The following is a 6,774-nucleotide window of genomic DNA, read 5'->3' on the forward strand; positions in this document are numbered from 1 at the left end:
CAATGGTTTTAGTGCTTTTGGATCTTAGTGCTGTGTTTGATACTGTGGATCATCGTGTTTTACTTGATAGGCTGGAAAATTACTGTGGGATTCCTGGAAGTGTTCTTGCTTGGCTGACGTGATACTTGTCCAGTCGTTTTTATTGTGTTGTGTATAATAACACTACTTCTGGCCTTGGTAAAATGAAATTTGGGATTCCACAGGGGTCTGTGTTAGGCCCCTTGCTTTTCTCACTTTATATAGCGCCCCTTGGGCATATTCTGCAGCATTACGGGATTGCCTTTCATTGTTATGCTGATGATACTCAATTGTACATGCTGGTAAGTGCTGGTAATCTTGCCCATATAAAAGCCTTAGAAGATTGCCTTATATCTGTGAGAAGTTGGTTGTCTAGTAATTTCCTACTCTTGAATTCTGATAAGACTGAAATGATGGTTCTTGGTCCAGCCAGACATCGGCATCATTTTGACCAGCTGGCACTTAATTTGGGTTCATGTGTTGTGCATCATACGGACAAAGTGAAGAATCTTGGAGTACTTTTCGATCCTGTATTGTCTTTTGGCCCCCACATTAGAGACATTACAAGGACTGCCTTCTTCCATCTGTGCAATGTGGCGAGGATTCGTCCCATCCTGTCTATAGCTGATGCTGAGACTTTGATACATGCATTTATTTCTTCCAGACTGGATTATTGTAATGCTTTATTTTCTGGCCTGCCGCAGTCTAGCATTCGAGGACTTCAGTTGGTACAGAATGCTGCTGCCAGACTTTTGACACAAAGTAGAAGGTTTGACCACATTACTCCCATTCTGGCATCCCTTCATTGGCTACCGGTTTCTGCCAGATCAGATTTTAAGTTTTATTGTTTGTTTATAAAACTGTTCACGGACTGGCACCTTCCTACCTGGCGGACTTGGTTAAGCCCTATGTACCTGCGCGGCCCTTGCATTCACAGGGCGCTGGGCTTCTGTGTGTTCTGAGGATGAACAAGAAGTCTGTGGGGTATAGAGCCTTCTCCTACCGTGCTCCGACTCTTTGTAATGATCTACTGTACCTGCTGTTATTAGGCAGTCTACTGAAGACCCACTTTTTTAGACTGTCTTATCATTAATTTAATTTGTTTGTGTTTGCTTTGTGATTTCTTTTTATTCTACTGTGTTTTATCTTTTTATTGTGCTTTTCTTGCTTTTATTTTTGATTTTAAATTAATTTGTGTTGTTATAAATTGTGTGAAGCGCCTTGGGGCGACTTTGTCGTGAGTTGGCGCTATATAAATTAATAAATTGAAATTGATTGAAATTGATAGATACACACACACTTGTGTTTAAAAGTTTATGTACTGTACCCTGGCAGAATTTTTAGTTTTTTGGCCATTTTTCAGAGAATATGAATAACACAAAAACCTTATTTTTTTTCTCTTGGTCAGTGGTTGGGTGAAACCATTTACGTATTGTCAAACAACTGTGTTCACTTTTTTTAAATAACAGTGACAACAGAATGTACCCAAAGGATCTTGATCAAAAGTTTACATACCCCTGTTCTTAATACCGTGTACAGCCCCCTTTAACATCAATAACAGCTTGGAGTCTTTCGTGGTAGTTTTGACAAGGCTCTCTGATGGTAAAGCTGCCACTGAATATGTGTTGGACTTTATTTACATCAGTTACAGAGAAATATAAAGAGTATGGCACTCTACGGTAGACCTGCATGGAGTAGACTGTTCACAAACACTGAGTGACTGTGCAAGAAGGAGTAGAGTGAGGAAAGCCACCAAGACACCCAGACAACCCAGAAGAAGTTATAGGTGTATATAGCTGTGATTGGAGAAATTGTGCACAGTGCAAATTTTTCATTTTGCATCACCACTCTTAGATAGTGGAGTAGAACGGAGGATATTCTTTCACCAAAACAGATCAAATCTAGGCTTGCATCTCAGATATACCTTCTGGCAATTTGTAGCTAAACTTTCAGGTCTTCTTTTGAAGAAATTCCTCCTCTACGACACTTCATCATGTAGCTGCATAACTGGTGATACGAAATGCAAAGTGCCATACTGTTTGTATTTCTTCTTAATTGATGTAAATAAGTCTAAGATATATTCAGTGACCTAGAAATGTTCATGTATCCAATCCCAACTTGTCTAAAGAAAATTGGCAATAAAACCAATTATTTACAGGTATTATACCAAAGCATTCTTTTACTTGTGCAATCCATCATCTTGGCTTTTATATTTTTAATTAATTTATATCAAGTTCTAGAGATTTGCTTTCAGTTTGAGTTTAAGGAAGATAATTTTCGAATTTTTTGTTGTATCTGAAATGACAAAGAAATTAAAATGTCTGAAATACCGTGTCCCAATACTTTTGGAGGGCACTATGTGTGTGTGTGTGTGTGTGTGTATATATATATATATATATATATATATATATATATACACTCAACAAAAATATAAACGCAACACTTTTAGTTTTGCTCCCATTTTGTATGAGATGAACTCAAAGATCTAAAACTTTTTCCACATACTCAATATCACCATTTCCCTCAAATATTGTTCACAAACCAGTCTAAATCTGTGACAGTGAGCACTTCTCCTTTGCTGAGATAATCCATCTCACCTCACAGGTGTGCCATATCAAGATGCTGATTAGACACCATGATTAGTGCACAGGTGTGCCTTAGACTGTCCACAATAAAAGGCCACTCTGAAAGGTGCAGTTTTGTTTTATTGGGGGGGGGGGGGGGGGGGATACCAGTCAGTATCTGGTGTGACCACCATTTGCCTCATGCAGTGCAACACATCTCCTTCGCATAGAGTTGATCAGGTTGTCAATTGTGGCCTGTGGAATGTTGGTCCACTCCTCTTCAATGGCTGTGCGAAGTTGCTGGATATTGGCAGGAACTGGTACACGCTGTCGTATACACTGGTCCAGAGCATCCCAAACATGCTCAATGGGTGACATGTCCGGTGAGTATGCCGGCCATGCAAGAACTGGGACATTTTCAGCTTCCAAGAATTGTGTACAGATCCTTGCAACATGGGGCCGTGCATTATCCTGCTGCAACATGAGGTGATGTTCTTGGATGTATGGCACAACAATGGGCCTCAGGATCTCGTCACGGTATCTCTGTGCATTCAAAATACCATCAATAAAATGCACCTGTGTTCTTCGTTCATAACAGACGCCTGCCCATACCATAACCCCACCACCACCATGGACCACTCAATCCACAACATTGACATCAGAAAACCGCTCACCCACACGATGCCACACACGCTGTCTGCCATCTGCCCTGAACAGTGTGATTCATCCGTGAAGAGAACACCTCTCCAATGTGCCAAATGCCAGCGAATGTGAGCATTTGCCCACTCAAGTGGGTTACGACGACGAACTGGAGTCAGGTCGAGACCCCGATGAGGACGACGAAATGCAGATGAGCTTCCCTGACATGGTTTCTGACAGTTTGTGCAGAAATTCTTTGGTTATGCAAACCGATTGTTTCAGCAGCTGTCCGAGTGGCTGGTCTCAGATGATCTTGGAGGTGAACATGCTGGATGTGGAGGTCCAGGGCTGGTGTGGTTACACGTGGTTTGCAGTTGTGAGGCTGGTTGAATGTACTGCCAAATTCTCTGAAACGCCTTTGGAGACGGCTTATGGTAGAGAAATGAACATTCAATACACGAGCAACAGCTCTGGTTGACATTCCTACTGTCAGCATGCCAACTGCATGCTCCCTCAAATCTTGCGACATCTGTGGCATTGTGCTGTGTGATAAAACTGCACCTTTCAGAGTGGCCTTTTATTGTGGGCAGTCTAAGGCACACCTGTGCACTAATCATGGTGTCTAATCAGCATCTTGATATAGCACACCCGTGAGGTGGGATGGATTATCTCAGCAAAGGAGAAGTGCTCACTATCACAGATTTAGACTGGTTTGTGAACAATATTTGAGGGAAATGGTGATATTGTGTATGTGGAAAAAGTTTTAGATCTTTGAGTTCATCTCATACAAAATGGGAGCAAAACCAAAAGTGTTGCATTTATATTTTTGTTGAGTGTATATATTATACATACATACATACATACATACATACGCACACACAGCAGGTAAAATAAGTATTGATCAGGTCACCATTTTTCTCAGTAAATATTTCAAAAGGTGCTATTGACATGAAATTTTCACCAGTCGGTAACAACCCACGTAATCCACAGATGCAAAGAAACCAAAACAAATAAGTACAGAAATTAAGTTATGTGAAATAAAATGGAATGACACGGAAAAAATACTGAACACGCTTATTGAAATGTACTTTGTACAAAAGCTTTTGTTGGTAATGTCATATTCAAGGTACCTCCTGTAGAAACTGGCCACATGAATTGCTCAGGTGTGAATTTGGCCCATTCTTTCACACAAAGTCTTTAACTCTTGAAGGTTCTGTGGACCTTCAAGAGTCCACAGAACCTGAGTCTGTGGATCTCTTCTATGAACTCTGAACTTTAGTTCTTTCCATAGATTTTTATTGGATGTAAGTCAAGTGATTGGCTCGGCCATTCTAGCAGCTTTTATTTTCATTCAATGAAACCAATTGAGTTTCCTCAGCAGTGTGTCTGGGACACACTGCTGAGACACATTGACACACTGCTGGGACACATTTCGTGCTGAAATGGCCACCCTCATTTCATCTTCATCAAACTGGTAGATGGTAGTAGATTTTTAAGAATGTTTCAGTACGTTTCCATTCAATTACATGAAGTTTGTCGGTGCCGTCTGCTGAAAAACAGCCTCATACCATGACGGGCAGAGCCATTTATGGTCTGCATTATGGCATCCAAATAATTCAAATTTTGTCTCTTATGATCACACTATATTCTCCCAGTATTTCACAGGTTTTTCTAAATGCTGTTCAGCAAACTTTAAATAAGCTTCAACATGCTTTTTCTTCAGCAATGGAGTCTTGTATGATGAGTGAGCATACAGGCAATGGGGGTGAGTGCATTACTCATCAGTAATCAGTAGTCATAAATGAGCATCTGGTCATGGCCGGTTTATGGTGAAATTATGTTCTTTCCACGTTCACATTATGGCCCCAAAGTGCTCATTGGAACATTCAGAAGTTTATAAATCCTTCTGTAACCAATGACATCAGTATGTTTTGCAACAATAAGGTTGCAAAGATCACGAGAGAGCTCTTTACTTTAACCCATCATTAGATGTTTCTTGTGTGACACCTTTTTAATAGACCATCAGTTGGGACTGAACCAGCTGATATTAATTTGCACTGACAAGATGAAGTTGGAGGTTATCGCCCCTGTTTGTCTGTTTTTTTTTGTCAACAGCCTGGAACCCATGATTTTTCATATATCGTTATGAAATTTTTACTGAAGATTGATATCCTGATAGGCAAGAAGTGATTCAATTTTCCAAGGTCATAGGTCAAAGGTCAAAGTCAGGAAAAATCCCTACCTTTCACATTGAATGAATTTCCAAAAATTCATAACTGTCAAAAAGATCAAATTTCATTCATATTTGACAGCATATGTTAACATTGAAAAACCCATTTAATGTATATTTTACATTAAATCTTAATCACATATAACCCAATCACACTTATATTTCAAAATGAGGTACAGACTGGTACTCACTATCACTTGACAAAGTTTGATGCAGATCTGATCTGGATTGTGTGGACATTTGAATTTAACATTGAAAAGTAAATCTGGTGTACATTTTACCTTATATCTCAATCAAACGTACACCAATCACTCACACTGACAATGAGGTGCAAAGTGGAACTTTCAATGAATAGACTAATTTTAATCCTGATCTGATCCATATTGCACATTTAGGGGATATACGATTTTTTTTTAACATTGAAAAGCCCTTTTGATCTGTATATATATATATATATATATATATATATATATATATATACATACATATATATATATATATACTCACATACACATTTTAAAAATTCCTGCATAAAATGCATGAATAAAAACAGAATGTAATGATTTGCAAATCATTTAAACCTGATACTAAATATAAAACAGTACAAAAACAATATATCAAGGACTGAAATTAGGGAATTTCATTGTTTTTGAAAACTATGCTCACTTTGAATTTGATGGCAACAACATTTCAAAAAAGATGGCACAGGTGTGTTTTCAGACTCATGATGATGTAATAAACTGAAATATTGATTTATTTTTCTTTACAGAGTAATTGTTAAGTTACAATTTTCTGTTTTAGTTTATAAAAAGCTGTACCATCTGATAATGATCAACATGTGAACAAGACTACACACAGAAACAAGATTGAGGTCAGCAGAATACAGAATGAATAAACAAACTGCATCTCAATCAAACTGTATTTTCTCAACTCCCCCGCCCCCCTCAGAAATTTATAAATGCAAGTCTGCATCCTGTTTGACACCCCACTCAAAAGTCAACTAATTTCAAGAACGGAATTGAAATTCAAGTCATTTTAAATTTAATACTGAATTTTGCATAGCCCTGCTTCACACACTACCACTCCCCCACATTTTGTTATAAGCACAATGTTCAGCAGGTGGTAAGCCTGTGCAATTTTAAGATGTCTAATATTACTTGGGATTTTTCTCACCTATACTGCATTGATAATTTTAAATATAATTATATTCAGTTAATTCAATTCCACATTAGTCATGATGGGATACACTGCTTGATCAATGTTTACTGAGCACAATCACAATTTCATCATCAAAAAAATAAACTGAGAAATTAAAGATGCAAC

Source organism: Thalassophryne amazonica, chromosome 6 (assembly GCF_902500255.1).
Source record: "Thalassophryne amazonica chromosome 6, fThaAma1.1, whole genome shotgun sequence".
Lineage (NCBI taxonomy): Eukaryota > Metazoa > Chordata > Actinopteri > Batrachoidiformes > Batrachoididae > Thalassophryne > Thalassophryne amazonica.